This window comes from Arvicola amphibius, chromosome 4 (genome assembly GCF_903992535.2).
Source record: "Arvicola amphibius chromosome 4, mArvAmp1.2, whole genome shotgun sequence".
In the NCBI taxonomy this organism is placed as follows: domain Eukaryota; kingdom Metazoa; phylum Chordata; class Mammalia; order Rodentia; family Cricetidae; genus Arvicola; species Arvicola amphibius.
In genome coordinates, this window is record NC_052050.1 from 60,958,852 (window position 1) to 60,978,376 (window position 19,525).

Genomic DNA, 19,525 nt, shown 5'->3' on the forward strand with positions numbered 1-19,525 from the left:
CTGACTTAGGTGGAGACTGCATTCCACCCCATTGGTGGGGCACAATAGCGCCTGCACAACAGAATGGTACGCAAGCCAGAAACTAAGCTGGAGACTTACACACACACAGAGAGACAGGGACTCAGGCCATTCTTGATACAAGAATGCCAACTTTGTTGTGCTCCAGGGAAGCTTATATAGGGATCCTTAACTGATAGCCACGCCCCAGCTCTCAGGATCTTTCAGCTGCAGGCCTCACCAGAACCCACTCTCCTGCCATCAGGGTCTCGTGCTCAGAGCAGCTGCAGGCACAGGTAAACAAGTTGTTTACAGGAAACTCAGGGTCTGGTGGTCTGCTGTCCCCAACAGGACACAGCTTCACAGCATGGCATGACAGACCAGTCACCCAAAGGGGGGAATCCAGGAAAGATAAGCCCGTGTGGCACTAAGTGTCTTTGATAGAAAGATGTTTCTCACTGCATGAAACTGTAGAGTTTCCTTCTAGCCCAGGACCTCTCCACTCAAGGGGAGGTTCCTAAGTTTTGGGAGAGAATGGAGGTCTGTTGAGGTTGGAACAGATGTGCCAGAAGAGAGGAGACACCTCTGGAGACCTCTGGAGGAAAGTACGGTTAGATAGCAGTTATCACTACCGCTCTGGAATGAATGTGACAATAAATAATCAAAACCCTCCTCTAATCCCCTGAGAAACTCTGGGAGAGACACTTTTTTATTCTATAGAGAAGGAAACTGACGTTAACAAGGGCTCTAATAGCAGCCCCAGGATCACAAGGCCACAGAGCTTCCTTGACACCAAGTCTATGGTCTAAAATCTACAGATAGGTGATCTCAGGTTCTCCCTAATCTGTAACTCTATAATTACAAGTGTTAACGTGAGTTTTTATTCAGAATTCAAAAAGCAATCTAGTAGCCACCAATAATATCCTCATGATATGTCATCCCCCCCACAACGTGTTTTATAACTTAATTACAAGCCCCAAATTTATCATTGGCAGAATGAGGGCATCTCTTTAAAAAAAAAACCTCAAGTTATAAATAGATATGGCTAAAAAACAAATTGGGAATGTAGGAAGCATGAATAAGTATGGTGCATTGACAGTTTGCCCTAAAAATAGTTAATATAATTAGTGGCAAAGAATAGAGCTGACTTCACAACATTGGAAACAGATGTCAGAAAAACGCTCCCTATGCTGGCTTCATTAAAGCTGAAATTGCTGCAAATAAGTGTGTGTCTGTACAGCCATGCCGATGAAAGTTAGAAAAGAGGGGTACCACTGAGATGTGGAGAGATTGTGTGAGAGACCTCACCCAGTTAAGCTGCGGCTGGACCCTCTTGGGCAGGTTTACACGGCTTCTCAGGGTACATTGTTCCATCAGGTTTGTGGCTAAAAGGCCAGGCTTGAGCAGCCTGCATGCCTGGTATGACTTTGGACAGTTGCTTAGCTTCACTTAGCTCCAGAGCATAATAGGAAATCTGAGTGGGTTTTTTTTTTTATGTATTGCAATAGCAGGACTGTGTCTCCAAAGTTCATGTGTGAGAAACAACCCGATGGTCAAGGGTAACACCTTTATGAGTCATTAGTTGAGTCGCTTGGATGAGTTCATGTTACTTTAGAAATGAATTCTCTCGAAGGGAATAGGTTTGCCCTAAAAGCACATTTTGCCCTCTCTTGCTCTCTAGTTACACAAGGCCTATTGTCATCTTATGACAGAGCTACAAGCCCCAAGGACAAACATGGCTCCTTAGCCTTCTCAGCCTCTGCAGCTGTGCACAAAAATCTCTTCGTTATTAATCATCCAGTCTGTGCTTTGCTAGAATACAAAGTGTTCTAATACTTGGGATAATTATCTGTGTGAAGTAATATAAAATATATTCCCACTTGCATGTGGGGCGTTCTTCCTTTTCCTGTTAACAAAACCTAGATTGGCAACAGATTAAAATATCATCAGGGGCTCAGAGTTACAAGCACTGGCTGCTCCTCCAGAGGACCTTGGTTTGATTCCTAGCATCCACTTGGGCAGTTCACAGCTGTGTGTCACTCCAGTGCTGGGAGATATGATATGTTCTTCCAGCATCCATGGTCACGAGGAGTTCAAATGATGCACAAATACACAGTAGGCAAGACACCCATACAATGAAAGATAGAATAAATTGTGAATAAAATGAAAATACACCCCAAAGTTAATGCTCCTAAAACATCATCTTAACTTATTTAACTAGGATTTTAAAAATATTTATTTTTATTTCATTTACGTTGGTGCTTTTTCCACATGCATGTCTGTGTGAAGAGTCTAGATCCTCTGGAACTGGAGTTACAGACAGTTGTGAGCTGCCACGTGGGTGCTGGGAATTGAACACAGGTCCTCTGGAAGAATAGCCAGTGCTCTTAACCACTGAGCCATCTCTCCAGCCCCATTAACATTCTCCTGTAGAAATGCCGCATGCACCACAGATGGAAGGCGCAGGGTCTTTCAGTTCAGCAGTCTAGAAACAAAAAACTAGTGAAGTTAATAGCGTATTTGGTTAGCCGGGCGGTGGTGGCGCACGCCTTTAATCCCAGCACTCGGGAGGCAGAGGCAGGCGGATCTCTGTGAGTTCGAGACCAGCCTGGTCTACAAGAGCTAGTTCCAGGACAGGCTCCAAAGCCACAGAGAAACCCTGTCTCGAAAAACCAAAAAAAAAAAAAAAAAAATAGCGTATTTTGTTTATCGTAGTATAAAAACTATTATCATTTCAACAAAAAAAGCTAAAAATCATTACTACGGTGCTTATCCTATTTATCACACTGTCTTTGAAATCTGCTGTGTATTTTCTACCTATGTCCCATCTCCCTTTGAACCAGCCACATTTCAAGAGGTCTGTAACCAATGTGGCAAGTGGTGCCCCCACTGGGTGGTGTACACACACCAAAGACATGGCCATAGGCAGAGTTTGCCATCACAGCAGTAGAATTGGTGGAAGAACCAAGTGGCTCAAAAGAGTTCCCTAAGCAGTGTATTACAACCCAAGTCTTTACTGCCCCCCAAAACACGTCTGGGCAAAGCACATCTGACTTCAAAGAAAAAAGATTGATTTTGCCACACGTTTGGGAGGGGTTAGAGCAGCCGTTCTCAAACTGTAGCTCATGACCCCCAAGGACCGTTGGAAAACACAGATATTTACATTATGATTCATAACAGTAGAAAAATTACAGTTATGAAGTAGCAATAATAATTGTATGGCTGGCAGTTAGTGGCACATGCCTTTAATCCCAGCACTCGGGAGACAGAGGCAGTTGAGTCTCTATGAGTCGAGGCCAGCCTGTTCTACAAAGTGAGTTCCAGAATAACTAGGGCTACAGAGAAATTCTGTCTCAAAAAACAAAATAATAATAACAACTATTTTTTGTTTTTTTTCAAGGTAGGGTTTCTCTGTGTAACAACCCTAGCTGCCCTGGAACTAGCTTTTGTAGACCAGGCTGACCTCGAACTCACAGAGATCCGCCTGCCTCTGCCTCCTGAGTGCTGGGATTAAAGGTGAACACTACCACTGCCCAGCAACTATTATTTTTAAGGTAGGGGTCACCATGGCATGGGGAACCATGTTAAAGGGTCCCAGGATCAGGAGGTTGAGAACGGCTGTGTTAGAGGATGACCAATTGGCCCTCTTGCCTTAGGGGCAGCAGTGAGACAAAGAGTGCCACAGGGTGTAGCAAAATGTTCACCTCATGGCCAAAATGCAAAGGAGAGAAAGGAGGAAGATGGGACCAAGGGCTCACAATCACCCCTTTAAGGGAACTACTCCAGTGGCCAGAAGACCTCCCATTAAAGCATCTGTCTATATAGCACCAGGGGCTGGGAACTAAGCTTTTAACACACGTGCCTCGAGGGCACATTTATCCAACCCATAGCATTATGCAAATGTTTATGATATGAAAACTCACACCATATATTATCCTTAGACACACGCATATGTACGTGTGTGTGTGCGCGCACACATTGAGAAAAGGAACTGGAGGAGCACCCCCACCCACTAAAGGGACAGGGAATTGGAATACGGTACATATGGCAGGCACAGCAACATTTGTTGTAGTAGTTTGTTTCTTTCATAAGTTTCAAGGGGAGGGGCTGGAGGATCCAACTTCAATTCCCAGCACCCATTGCATCTAAGGCTCTCTTCTGACCTCCTTGAGCCCCCACATGCATGGGTATATGCAGAAACAGAGGTACACTCACATCCACAAAAATAAACTCTATGGGGACTTAGCCGTACAGCCTGTGACAAGTTAGCCTGCCCTCCTGCACCTCCGCTTCCTCTTCTGCAGATGGGCCCATAAGAGCACTGAGCTTTAGAGCTCAGTACCACTTACTGGAGCAAGTGTGTGCAGCTCCGTGATTAGTGCTAGGTGCACAGCAAAGTTCTTTTCAGCTTCAAACAGCCTCATTGAGAGGAAAGAAAACCAAACCCAGACTCGAATGTCCAAAGAGCTGCATCCAGATACCTAAGAGTTTGCTTGTGTTGAGTTCTGTACCAAGTCCAAAAACACTCTTGTCTCCCTCAGATGCCGTCATCACGTGACGGGGGCTTCTTTAACTGAGCGTGTTGCTACCCGTGATTCCTCTTTTCCTTTTTTTTTTTTAATCTGATATGTTGGGCAGGTGGGGAAAGCTTTGCTTTTTGTGAAGTTTTTCTTAAGCAATCATAGCTCAAGTGAGAGGAAGTTCTATGTGTGTCGAGTTGACCTGTAATCCGTGAGCTATTGCTGACCCTTGGATGAATTGTGTGCCCCAGCCCACCCAGCCTCCCTGTTAGTTTTCTTCCTTTCTGTTCCTCTCAGTCACTTCCCCTTACCAAAGAGACTCCACAACCTGATGTCCCCAGAAGCCCTCGTGTGTGCATCGTTAAGCACAGAAAAGCAGACTCTATTTTTATTAGACTCAGAAAATTTTCTTTTAGTCCCTTGCTCTCCTTTTTGCTATTTTTCATCCAGTTTCCCTGCATTTCACCAAACAGCTTTTAGTAGAACACAAGCAAGACCGTAGGAACCAGCTTCTTCTAAAGTGGTTCGTTATTGTTCTGAGGTCATACTCCTGAGGTTTTTACCAACCCATTTTCATTCAAATCATTGGTTCGCCAAGCCTTTTTTTCCTGGATGCTAACTGCTCCAAAGCTTCAGCCTCCATTCCTTCTGTTAACCCTTAAAGAAACAACCACCCTTCTCTAGTTGTTTGTCCCTTCTCGCTTGTCACCCCCACCCCCGCCCCAGCCCTGTTGGACTCCTGTAATTTTCCCCTGGACTCTCAGCTCCAGTTTTGAAACGACAGAGCACATGCTCACATGGAGCAGCTCCTGCTTTAAACCCCCAGCTGCTCAAAACGTGAATTCTAACCTAAAACCAAAACTGATGTTGCACGAGGAACGGCGAAGGGTGCGGGCACAGGGAGCACCCTGAAGTTGCCAAGGTGGTTGGCTCTGCGGCTAGGTGGTCAGACTCCCGGGATAGGAGGGAAGACCATGGGGTTCAGTGTCTATCTCTAAAGCGACAGAACTGAAAGGAGGGCTGAGATGCGCTTGCCTCAGGCTCTCACCTCCTTCTGAAGCTTCCTTGAACACACAGCCTTCCAGCTTTGCAAGCCCCACCCACCCCTGTGCCCCTGCTCCCAGCCACTGTGTACCTGCCTGCCTGAAAGGACAGGATGCACACAGCCCTCTCGCCACTCTGTCACTGTGTCTCATTCTTTGTGTACAAATGCCACACAGAGCATGGAGAGAGTGGTGCCCTCCCTTTGCCTGCCTTCCTCCCTTCCGCTTTCCTTACTTCCCTCTCCCTCCTCCTTCCTTCTCCCTTCGTGGTCTTGATGTAGAAGAAACTCAAAGTAATATAATGATGTTATAAAGGATGCGCTAATAGATTTGCTTAGGAGATATTAAACCACACAAATTAGAATTTAGCTGAGGGAGCATTGCCTCCAAAATACCCCAAAGGTAAATAGTGTGTTCATCATGCCTGTTAGAAGTAAACAAAATTAGGATGCTAAGCTGTAAATGTTTGTTCACTGGGATAGGCTCGTCCCATATCAAAGAACATGCCTCAAAAGGGCAGCCTAAGTGGACAATGCAGGGGTCACAACCACCATTGAGTCCTGGTCTGTTGTGGACTATTACGTTAACTAGGCAAAGGTGTGTTACATTTGTTTATGCTGTGGACTATTTAACTGTGTAAAGGTGTGTCACATTTGTTTATCTGTGGAATATTTCTTTAACAGTGTAAAGATGTGTTACTTTTGTTTATGCTGCATTAGTTTAATTATGTAAAGATGTGTTGCTATTGCACCTTGCCTGCCTAAGGCACCTGATTGGTCTAATAAAAAGCTAAATGGCCAATATCCAGGCAGAAGAGGGATAGGTGGGGGCTGGTGGGCAGAGAGAATAAGTAGGAGGAGAAATAAGTAGTAGGTTAGAGAGAGAAGAAAATGAAGGAGAAAGACAGGGACACACCCAGGGTCAGAAATCAGGCAGCTGCCAACTAGACATGAGAAGCAGTAAAAGACAGACATACAGAAGAAAAGCAAAATGTAGCAAAAAAAAATACTAGGCAAAATGTAGATGAAGAGAAACAGGCTAAGTTATAAGAGCTAAATAAATACAATAAAGCCGAGCATTCATAACTAATAAGAAGTCTCTTAAAAGAAAAAGTCTGGAACATTTGGTGTTGAACATGGGGCCTGAATTTCCACAGAGGGCCCGAGATAGCTTTTCCTTTATTATCTCTAAGTGTGTGGAGGTATATTATTTTATCACAGTCTTCCCTCCTTTCCTCTGCTCTCTCAGGCCCTCCTTCTCCCTCCTCACTTTCCCCCTTCCCTCTCTCCCTTCAGGGTACAGGCTTGCTACAGAGCCCAGGGTAGCTTGAACTCTCATCCTCCTGCCTCAAGCCTCCCCAAGAGCTAGACTCCCAGGCATGTGTCACCTGGCCTGCTGAGAGAGCTTTATGTTGGCTTACTTCCTCCTCACACACTCTGAACTGTCTGGACTTCCAGTCAGGGCTGGGGTGGGCTAGAGACCCTAGGGGTGACCCCTCTACCACTCACGTTTCACCTCTTTCTGCCCCAGGAGCCATGACTCCTTTGCCCTTCGGTACAGTTTGCTTGCTTTCTGCTGATTGCCTCTTCTGCTTCTCTCTAGATGAGCTGCTTGCTCTAAGCTGTGGGGACAGTGAATGACACACTCAGGGAAGCAGAAGGGACAGGCACGAGGTTTGAGAGCAGCTGGAGCTAGCACTGGCCGGCCATTGGGTAGAGCTAGGCACCCCTATCGCACCTCACTGTGCTCCACAGGGCTCTGGTGAGGCACTACCGTCCCTGAGCCTGTCCTTCTCCAGGGCCACTCTCTTTTCAGGGGACACAAACACCCTTTTGCTGTTTCTGTGAAAATGCCACTGAGGTAAACCAATGGCCAAGAAAGCCCTAGTCTGGCTACCTTCTACCTAAAGGATAAACTCTAGGCCTCATAGTGTGACCTGGGAGGAGTGAGGACATGCCCTCTGCTGACCCCTTGGCACTCAGTTTCCAGCCAGGCCAGTCCTTGCTTGTAGAGGGAGCAGAGGGAGGGAGAGACAAAAGGAGGTGTCTCTGAGGAGACTGCGGGGCTAGACATGCCTGGAAACCCCATCTCACCCTGCAGATGAAGAAGCTGAAGCCCCAAAGACTGAGTCACCCGAGGTCATGCAGTCCACAGAGAAAGGGCAGGCATGGAAAGAGGACACCTGCATAATCCTGTCCTTGGATGAAGCCTTACACAGATGGTGTCCAGGAAACCGGTGCTGTTTCCAAACTGGGCACTTCCTCCCAGCCTCTTTTTCGTTTACAGAATATTTTTATTTTCCTAGAATTACATACAATGTATTTTGATTATATTCACCTGCCTCCCCCAACTCCTCTCAGACCCATCCCCACCACCTCCCTACCAACCAAATTCCATGTTTGTTCTCTCTCTCTCTCTCTCTCTCTCTCTCTCTCTCTCTCTCTCTCTCTCTCTCTCTCTCTCTCTCTCTCTCTCTCTCTCTCTCTCTCTCTCTGCCATCTGTCTAGTTGGGGATGCCCAAATACTCTTGTGCGTGGAGCCTGGTGGAACTTGTAGGAGTTGCTCCTTCAAAGAAAACTGACCCCTTTTCCCAGCAGCCATTGGTTGCCAATAGTTCCTTAGCTAGGGCTGGGATTTGTTGCCCTCCATGTGTCTCCCTGGCCTCTCAACTCATCTTAATTTTGCAGGAAAGGTATGTTGTTGGTTTTCCTTCTTTAAAAAAAAAAAAAAACAGGACTAGTACAAGTAGTGAGAAGAGTTTCCGCCAGCCTGCAGCCAGCTCGCACTGGTGTGTGGATGTCTTGAGCGTCTAGGTGGCCTTGGTGACAGTTGGCAAGGGGAACTCTTATGTAATCACCTGGCCAGGGATGGCTGCAACAGAACAGCAAAGGCTAAGAAAGTGTGCAAAGAGCCATCCTCAATGCAGGGAGTGGAGTCGCTTCCTGCCTGGGAAATTCACCACAGCGGAGCAGAGGGCCATGGTGGCAGTCTGTCTTCCGGGAGCACTTTAAAAACTAGCTCTGGTTATGTGCTCCTGCAGGACAGTTTCCTCCAGGTTGGCTCTGAACTGCACATTGGGGTTGAGCGTGTGGTTACCGTCTGATGCATCTCCCAATGGTGCAGTGGAACACTGATCCTAACTTTCAAGGCTATGGCCTTAGGGGAGGGAATTGGTCAAGGTGGTACAGCCCTCAATCTGGGATTAGCATGACTGATCATGGGTGTTGTTTGGCCTCACGAGGCATGAGGCCCACTGTAACTTCTTAAGCCTAAGTTGAGTTTGGTGAGGCCTAGGGTAACTTCTTGGGCCCAGCTCAAGTTTGGAGACCTTTCTCTGGCTACCCAGCCTAGGCCCTCCTCTGCCTGCCGCCGCTAACGTGGCAGAATATTATTGGCCCTTGTTCTTTGCTCAGCCTTGGCCCATCCCAGGCTTCTCTACACAACCCTATAATAAATCCCTGCTTGATATCATCAAATGAGATCCTGCTTTGGCAGACTCCCGACTCAGTGGGTATGTTTCTCCCTGGTGCCCAAGTTGGGAGGGCTGAGTAGTGACACCCGCCATCCCGTTCAGCCCCAGGAGAGTCCTGAGGGTCCAGCTCTGCCCCCACTCTTTCTGCCAGAGAACCCAGCTGGGGGCAGGGTGTTAGCTATCAACTTGACTGGAATCACCCAGGAGATGGCCCCCTGAGCATATCTGCAGCGGATTATATTGTGCTCACTGAGGTGGCAAGACCTTCCCACTGTGGGTGGCCATTTTCTGGATGGGATCCTGGACGGTATACATGGAGAAAGAGAACTGAGTACCAGCATGCATTCATGTTTCTTTTCTTTTCTTTTCTTTTCTTTTCTTTTCTTCTCTTTGGCTTTTTGAGACAGGGTTTCTCTGTGTAACAGCCCTGGCTGTCCTGGAACCAGCTCTTATAGACCAGGCTGGCCTCGAACTCAGAGAGATCCGCCTGCCTCTGCCTCCCAAGTTGTACAGTTCACCTGTACTATGTGTACTATGGTACTATACCCATAGTGCAGTACAGGATGGTTTGTAAGTCTCAGGTAAGGGCCTAAAGATTTAAACACACACACACACACACACACAGAGAGAGAGAGAGAGAGAGAGAGAGAGAGAGAGAGAGAGAGAGAGAGAGAGAGAGAGAGAGAGAGAGAGAAACAGGGGTCATCCTTGAAACAAGAAAGCCCCCTTTATTGTGTTTAGGGGCAGCTTATATAGGGCTCTGGCCATGCCCCGGCTCTCAGGATCTTTCAGCTGCAGACCCATTAGAAACCACTCCCCTGCCATCAGGGTCTCGTGCTCAGAACAGCTGCAAACACAGGAAAACAAGTTGTCTTGCTCAGAACAGCTGCAAGCATAACAAGTTTTTTACAGGTAATTCAGGGTCTGGTAGTCTGAAGTCCCCAACAGTGACAACAGCAGCCACTACAGGCCATGGTGAGCCTAAAGTCTCTCTCTCGGCCAGGGTGACTCCACCAGGCATGGTACTGACTGACTGGGCCGGGGTCACATGCCTTCTGCCGCCCCTGGGAGAAAGCTTGCCACTCTCTCCACAAACTCCTGGGTGCTGCTCCTGGCACTGCCACCACCTTCTGGGTCTCTCCACGAGCACTCACAGCAGTCGGCTGCCTCCCTCACAAAGCTCTGCTCCAGCCACCCTCTAGTCTGAGTTGTTCTTGCTCCCGGTTTGTATGGGGAGCAGAGCAGGACTCCAGACCAAGACGCTGCTGCTGCCGCTTTTCTCTGCTGCCTCAGTCGTTGCCCACAGTGTGCCCCCCCCCCCCCCGCAACTTCCAGAAGGAAATTTGGGCATAGTTCTCTCTCCAGACTACTTCCTGCTGTTTATTGGGTGAAGTATGTTTGTGGACCCTTCATGGTGACCTTCAGGGGTCTGTTCTCATCTCCAGCCAAAAAAGAAAACACAATAATTCAAAAAACCAAAAGAAAACACAACAACATACATCTGTGCACATTCCATCTTTTAAAGGCCTCCAATTCGCCCTCCTGCCTCCTCTTTATTACTTTTATTTCCTGCTGGTCAGCCTTCCAGAGGGCATCCCTCAGAGAACCTTTAGTTCCCCATCTCAGCAGTGCCTCCTGAGGAGGCGCCTGCACCACCCGGAACCACTATCGGGCAAGAGCCTGGGGATTAAAACGCATATGCCCATCTTCAATCCAACCTCACCATTCCCGAGGGTGATCTCTCAGCGTCTCCCTAGTTCCCCATCTCGCTGGGGCCTCCACTTGTACCTTCCGCCTGTACTACATGTACTATGGTACTACACCCGTAGTGTGGCGCCTGCCCTACGAGATGGTTCATGAGTCTCGGGCAAGGGCCTGGAGATTTAAACACACAAAGATGCACAGACAGAAACATGGGTCATCCTTGAAACAAGAACACCCCCTTTATTGTGTTCAGGGGCAGCTTATACAGGGCTCTGACCACACCCCAGCTCTCAGGATCTTTCAGCTACAGACCCATCAGAAACTACTCCCCTGCCATCAGGGTCTCATGCTCAGAGCAGCTGCATCCTGCTCAGAGAAGAGGAAAACAAGCTGTTTACAAGAAATTCAGGGTCTGGTGGTCTGCAGTCCCCAACACCAAGTGCTGGAATAAGAGGAATAAACTGCCACCGCAGCCACCACCACCCGCTGTGCATTCACATTTCCATTTCCTAATTGTGAATGTGATGTGAGTGGCTACATCAATCTCCTGCCACCTCCAGAGCCTTCCTCACCATGAAGGACGGAACCCTTGAACTGTAACCTGGAATCAGTAACCTTAAACTGTAACCTGGAATAAACCCCTTTTCCTTCTCTTTAAGTTGCTTTGGTCAGAATATCCTATCATAGCAACAGGTATTGAGGGAGTGTCCACACACAGCAGGTGGGCTAGACTGTCAGCCTTCAGAGCTGTGAGCAACAAAAGTTACTGTTCATGGGCACACACAGCCCATGCCCCTTCTGTCACAGCAGGGCATACAGACTAAGGGTAATTCAGATAAAAGTTGGGGAAGGAAAGAGAGGAGTCGGGAAGCCACTGGGGAAGCCAGTGAAGGTCAATTCTCCAGAGAGCACTGGGTTGGGCCAGGCTCACTAAGCACAAATCAGGAGGTGCAGTTACAAGGCACACATCTGCCAGACATGGCTGGTGACTGTGCTAACCATCTGTGCTCGGTGTAACAAGTAGCTGAGGACCAGCTCCAGTGTAGGAAAGACTTGGCTACGGCTTTCAGGTCACAGGCCCTGATGACTTAGGCCTGTGGGAGCTTAGGCTATCACGGGAGCCACATGGACTGGAAGAATCTGCTCACCTCATGGCAGCTAGGAAGCAGAGAGGAAGAAATGGAGTCCCAGTGTCACCTTAAAAGAGCTCACGGATGACTTAGGCTTTTCTCACAGGACGACCCCTAGGACACCACAGCTGAGGACCAAGCCTTTATCATGTGAGCCTTCTCCCTCCCTTCTCCTCCTCCTTCCTTCCTTTCTCCTCCCTTTCCCCCAGCCTTCTCGTCTCCTCATCCCCCTCCCCTCCTCTTCTTCCTTTCCTTTCTTCCCCTTCCTCTTTTCTTTTCTTCCCCACCTCGTTGTGTGACAAGACTTTTCTTGAGGAGAAACACATCTGCTCAGCCCAGACTGGGAGCCACAACAAACCAAAGTACAGATACCACCAACGTCCAGCTTGGTGAACGAATGGGTTCTATTGGGGTCACTAGATTGCAGGAGCAGAGCCGAGAGTTCACGGCACAGCCTGCAGGCAGCTCACCAGAGAGTGTCCTTTCCAAGTGACTGAGTTGGACTGGGCTGGTCTCAGGTCGTCTTTGCTGCTGAGGCTTTTCTGAAAGTGCCTCTGTAGTCTCTGTTGTCTCCTCTTGGAAGGGAGGGGCCTGGCCAGTCTGGTCACTTTTGGGTACTTTCTGAAGCTATTTTGAGTTACCTTCTGTCTAAAGGAGCTTCCCTGGGAGATAGAATGTTTCAATCTCAGGAGAAACTGCTACACAAAACGACTTTTCCTCTTCCCTCCATGTCCTCCCTTCCCGTCTGTCCCCTCCCCTCCTCTACTCTCCCCTTCTCTCCCATCACCTCCTCTTCACATTTTCACAACTCTTTTCATACACTTACATGTGTCAGCATTTGACATCACATATGACCAGACTCATCACTTCCCACGGGTGATCCGGCCCTTGCCTCAGGGATGAGAGGCCAAGACATCAGCCCCTGCTCTGTGCAAAGCCATGTTCTCCTGCGCTGGGGTAGGGGTGAGGGCATACGAGGAGTGGGGTCTGTCAACAAAACATCCCATGAATGGCAAGCCTGGATGGTGGCAGCCGAGACGCCATCTTTCAGGAGCAGCTGGTTGCTCTCCCTCGTCGTGTCCACGGTCAGGTGCTCCCTAGTCTGGTCTAATGGCAAGGACCTTGCCCAGGAGCCCAGCCAGCTGGGCCTCCTGCATGAACACCAGCAGGAACAAGCTCCCAGGACAGGGAAGCTGATTTCTTCAGTGACACAGGAACAGCGGGAGAGAAGCATCTGCAGCAAGCAAGGTCATTCCAGATGGCAGCGACAGCCAAGCCACTTTAGGGCTGACGCGGTTTAGCTGAAGGATCTCAGAGCAACATGGATGACAAAATAAAACCCTCCAACATCTAAAGCCGTGATCCAAACCCCAGGCTCGCCCCAGCCAATGCCAAGGAGACCGTGCAAGCCCGGTGCACTTGACAGTGACTGCAGAATCCAGAGGCTCACAGAGCTTGAGCCAAGGTATGACTTTAAATCTTCCTCCTGACAACCTTTGCAGACACATGGGCTCCCCAAAGCGTCCCCAGCATTGCAGGATAGCGGCACTGCCGTCATCCTCACACCTGTCACTCAAGAGCACTTTCCAAAACCCCTCCCAGACACTGCTGCTCCTGAGACAGGGTTGCTGGTGCGGATGTGTAGAGGAGAGCAGATGGTGGAGAGATTTAAACACTCTGTAGCACAATGGGGTGTTTCTGGCTTTTCTTTTTGTCAAAGATCATCCATGCCTGACATACTTTATCCACCTCCGCTCGGGTTCCAGACAAAGAAACACAGCGACAGAATGGGAACAAGCTGTGGCCACCACACTCACCCTGGCTCATGACTAGACTAGAGGTGGCCAGAGGACCTATCATTAGTGACAGAAATCAGTTGAGTGGCACCTGCACGATGATTTCCATTTTCAAGGGCAAAACATGTAGAAAGCCATGACAGGGGCTGCTACATCCTCCCTTTTCTTTCCCCATGGAATGTGTAAGTGGTGACCAGAGGACATGCTGTCACACTGAGACCATGAAGTTACAACAGGCCTGCCACCATGCTAGGTGGGATTTCCATTTTGCAAGCCTTTTCGCAATCCCATTTCAGTCTCCTAAACAAAAATGAAAAATTATCTATTATTGGTGATCTCATTGGCCAAAGGAAAAAAAGAATTCAGCTTTGAAAATTAATCCATGCATATACATAAGTTTCATTCAGCTCTCTGTGTGAGTCACTACTGGCAAGACTCTCAGGCCCAGATTCAAGAGCTTGTTCTGTGTGCTGATTGGTGGAAGGGCATGGCAGAGAAAGGGGCTGACTGATTGGTGGAAGGGCAGGCCAGAGAAAAAGGACCTTGACAGCCTTGCCTGTCTGTTTAGGTGGGGCAGGTGACAGACCAGTCTTGCTGTCATCCTAGCCTGATTTTGTCACTGGCTAAACAAGCAGCAAGCCACACAGGCCAGCCCTCGCCACTGGGTGTGAAGGCTGGGCTCTTGTCTCTCCCTGGTCACACTTGAAGCTTTTTTGCTTTCCTGGAAATGGGCACCTTGGTGAATCCCTGAGGTGTGGGCAGAAAATGCAAGCCTCTACTGCAGGATGGGGGGCGGGGGCTGAGGACCCAAGAAGGGCTGTGAAGATCACCTCACACCCTCACACACTGTTTCAGAGAGACATCTGAGCACTGCTCCCAACAGCTCAAATGGCCAAACATGAGGAACAGAAGGTCAGAACTGATGCTCAAGGGCAGAGCTTGTGCTATTTTCCTGGAATTAAGATCAAGATTTTTAAAAGAAAAAAGTTTTTAAAATTAAACAGCAACAACAACAACAACAAAGAAATAAATCAAGGACCAAGTGGTGGTGGCACACATCTTTATTTCCAGCACATGGGAGGCAGAGGTCGAGGCAGGTGGATCTTTGTGAGTTCAAGGCCAGGCTGGTCTGCAGAGTGAGTTCCAGGATAGCCAAGGCTATGCTGAGAAACCCTGTCCCGGAAAAACAAAGAACAAACAAATAATAAAGCAAGCTTTAAAATTCCTAAACAGCTTCAGGATTATCAAAACTCTAAATTTTAAAATGAGAAAATAAAGTTCAGACCAGTAGAAGGGAGACAGAGAGACAGATAAACACATAGAGGCAGGAGTGGGGAGAGGCAGAGAAAGACAGACACATAGAGAGGCAGGCAGGAGTCAGGAAGATAGACATACATGGGTGGGGGACTAGCACTGATCAAAAGATATATATATATATATATATATATATATATATATATGTACATATATATATCTTGGTGATAGTAATATATATATATAGATATATATCTATAGATATAGACATTACTATCCCCAAGCCACGTCCCCAGCTCTTAACTCTGCTTTTGATAGATTGTCCCTAACTATCCCTGATGCTGTGATGTAGCAATTGCCTTTGAACCCTTATTCCCATGGAGATCACACACTGGGACAAAGGCGCATGCTGTTTGGCTCAATAAATGCTATCAAAAACTTGTCCTTAGGGCTGGAGTGATGATGGCTTAGTGGTTAAGAGCACTGGCTGCTCTTTCAGAGGACCTGGGTTCAATTCCCAGCACCCACATGGAGGCTCACAACTAACTATTTGTAACTTCTGTTCCAGGGGACCTGATGCTCATTCTGGCTTCCCTGGGCGCCAGGCATGCACACGGTGCACAGATGTCCAAGCAGGCAACAACACACAAAAAAACAAACAAAAAACCTTCCCTTCTGTTCTTGAACTCCATGAAAACATCCCATGTTGCCAGCTGCACAGAGCCACAGAAACTGGCTCTGTGACCACAGGCCTGACATCTAGTGCTAAGTGGGCCATGCCTGGGGTGAGTGTGGAGGGTGATACCCAGCTATAATGCTGAGTCAGGTTGCCAGTAGCAGGATTAATGCTATCACACAATCATGCCATCCTGTGAGTCTTTATCTGTGTGTCACTGTGCGTATATGACACATGCCTGCCAGTGTCCATGGAGGTCTGAACCAGGATCCCCTGGAGCTGGAGTTATAGTTTGTGTGAGTCACCAGTTACAGGTCCCGGGAGCTGAACTCAGATAGATGTTCAGGACACTCTTAGTCACCGAGTCATCTCTCCAGCAGCTGACATCATCCTTTGGAACACACAGCGTCAGGATGATGATGTTAGGTCTACTGCACAGGGGAGGGGAGAAGCTTTTTGTCATGGCTCCCTTTCTAGTGGTGCCCGAGCCAGGGCTGCTAAGTGCATCTGTGCCACAACCACGAGGAACAGTGACGGACTTTTCCATCTCTGTGGCCAACCTCAGAGGTTGTTTGTTTGGGTTCCTGGTTTCAGAGGCTTTAGTCCATGGTCACTTGGCATTGGTTTTCTGAGCCCATGTTAAGGTGCGGGATCATGGCAGGGACCTGAGTGAAGAATATTGTCAGCTGGATGGTGGCCAGGAGTCCAACAATGAGGAAATGGCAGGGTCTCAGTATTCCCATCAAGGGTGCATGTCCAAAGACCCAACTTCCCCCTTCTAGGTTATACCTCCTGAAGCTTCCGTTTTCTCCAAATATCCCCACAGGCTGGTGCCCAAGTCTTTAGCATGTAAGCTTTTGGCGGAACATTTCAGAGGCAAATCCAGCAAATGGGCCAAGCCAGGGCCCCAGAGTTCACTAGCTTTCACCCCCCCAGAAGCACGTGGTATGATATGAAGCCATGACTAACGGTGTTTTCTTCAAATGCTGGAACACGAGTTGCCCAAACCCAATACATGGGATGAGAGATGGCTCGGTGAGTACCTGCCCTCACTGCAAATGCCTGGCGGCCGCTGGCCATCTCTCAAATCTGTGAAAAGGTGGAAGGAGAGAGCCAGCTTCCCAAGCTGTCTTCTGACCTCACCCATACTCCTTCTCATACACAATTATAATTTTAATTTTTTTAATTAAAAAAAATGCACTCGGGCCAGGCGGTGGTGGCGCACGCCTTTAATCCCAGCACTCGGGAGGCAGAGGCAGGCGGATCTCTGTGAGTTCGAGACCAGCCTGGTCTACAAGAGCTAGTTCCAGGACAGGCTCCAAAGCCACAGAGAAACCCTGTCTCGAAAAACCAAAAAAAAAAAAAAATGTAACTTCCCATTATCAACCCTATTTCTGACCATATAGCCAAAAGACAGGCAAGCAGGACCGCACATGCTGTTCTGGATCTTCAAAGCGGTCAGCTAGCGGGGAGGCAAGCAGTGCTGGAATCCTGGGTCTGTAATCCCAGTGGCCTGGAAGGTCAAGGCAGGAAGATTGGAAGTTCAAGGCAGGAATAGCAAGTCCAAGGTCGGACTAGATGCGTTAGTTGAGACTTGTCTGAAGTTTTTTTTGTTGTTGTTGTTTGTTTGTTTGTTTGTTTTGGTACACAGCTCAGTGGTTGGGTACTTTTCTGGCATGGGTAAGGCTTGGGTTCAATTCCCAGTTCTTCCAGGTAGGGGGGAGGGAGAGAGGTAGGGAAAGAGGGAAAGGGATAGAGAGAAAGGGAGGGAGAGAGAAAGAGGGAAGCAGGGAGGGAAGGAGATGGGCAAGGGAGAGAGAGGGAGGGAGAGGGGAGGGAGGGAGAAGGGAGGAAGTCCTACTGTCCACTAGTGAATGTCCACTGATTTTTGGAAACTCAAAAGATACATGTATGAGGGGCATTAGCTGTACCAAGGAAGGAAGTCCTGTCGCGTGCTTGAAGTGATCCTCACTCGAGTGGTCCCCGCACATGAGGCATCTGGAGAGCTCAAGTTCACAGGGTTACAAAGAAGAGCGCTGGTTACCAGGGCCCAAGGGGAGATGAAGAATGTTTAATGAGTCCAGAGTTCAGATCTGCAAGATGCAGTCCTGAGATCTGTTCCACAGTGATGTGAGCCAGCTCTACACTATTGCCCTACACCTAAAAATAGCCCAGAAGGCACAGTTTACATCTAAACAGTTCCACAAAGGCTTGATCCTCAGCCTGGCCCTCCTGGGAGGTGGTGGAAACTTTACCAGGTGGTGTCTCCAGTCACTGTAGATTGTGGGACTCTGGTCTTTTCCTCTGTTTGGCTCTGTAGCCATGAGCCGAGTGGCTTTGGCCTGGTGCTCCCACAAGGATGTGCCATCTTGCCTCAGGCTTAACAGCAGTGGGCTGCCAGGTCACAGGCTGAAACTCCAGAGCTGTAAGCCCACGGTAGCTCAGGTATTTGTATCATGACAGCGCTGAGTGACCCAGACTAGCTAAATGAAAATAAAACAAGACAATCTCTCCCTGGCTCTCTTGGGATTTTCCTTCTGAGAAACTTGGAGCTGTAAGTGCAGGGCCACCTGGCAGAGAACATCACATTTATCCCATGGCTTCCGAGTGGCCATGCACCTGGAGTCCAAAAAACCAGATGTTGGAGGCAGGGCGGCCACCAATACTTTAGTCTGTGGGACTTCCCAGCTGGATCAGGTTATAATGGGGCAGACAAGCCAACCCTTTCTGCCTATCTCAGCACAGGCACCCTGAAGCCACAGCACAGGAAAGGGACCTCCACAGCCACCCTCAGCGCGCTGTGTTGCCGGCAACAGCAGGTAGAACAGGTGTTGAAGTCATTTCTGCACAAGGTTATTCTTTGCCGAGTCTGCCTGAGACATTCTGGAACAGGCCGACAGAAAGGACTGCTTTCCACACAGTTTCCCGGCAGGTGCAAGTCGTGGGTCGCATCTGTAGCTCTGCTCCCCACAGTGCAAACAGCCACAACTGTCCTTAGTCTCAAAATTCTCTTTTCTTGCCTGTCTTAGGGTTTCTATTGCTGTGAAGAGACACCATGACCACCGCAACTCTTAAAAAGGAAAAACGTTTAGTTGAGGTGGCTTATATTTTCAGAGGTTCAGTCTGTTATCATCATGGTGAGACTTGGTGGCATGCAGGCAAACATGGTGCTGGAGAAGGAGCTGAGCATCCTACATCTTGGCCCACAGGCAACAGGAAGTGAACTGTCTCACTGGGAGTAGCTTGAGCATAGGAGACCCCAAAGCCCACCCTCACAGTAACACATTTCCTCCAACAAGGCCACACCTCCTATCAGCACCTCTTCTGGGCACCAATTATATTCAAACTACCACATGGCTCATGCCAGTTTCTGCCCAGGTGTACAGGGTTGCCTGGAGAGAAAGACCATCTCTAGCTTATCTCTTCCCTTGCTGTGGCCCCCATTACATTAGGTAGGGGGATAGCGTTTCATTTAAATACACTTTACAGGGGTTTTCTCAATGGAGGAACTGATATGGGGGGGGGGGGCAGGAAGAGAAGCCAGGCAGCTACAAAGGGTGACTTCAGAAGACTCCTGTCTTGTCTGTGTCTGTCATGGAGTTTTATAAGCATCCTTTTTCCTCTACAAAGAGGAAACTTCTGTGGTCACTCTGCACTGGACTGGAACATTCTCCCACAATTCCCACAACAATGCTACAGGGTCGGGGTATGTGTGCATGTGTGTGCACACATGTGTGCCTGTATGCTTGCCCGTCTGCATGTGTGTGCACACATATGTGCCTTGTGCTCGCCCGTCTGCATGTGTGTACCCATATGTACACATGTGAGTGATGTTCTTAGCTCTCCAGTGAAAGCCTGGGGTTGGAGGGACAGATATCAGTAATCCAGTTCTGGTCACATGACAGCTTAGTGGGCACTGGCTTCTGCCCAACA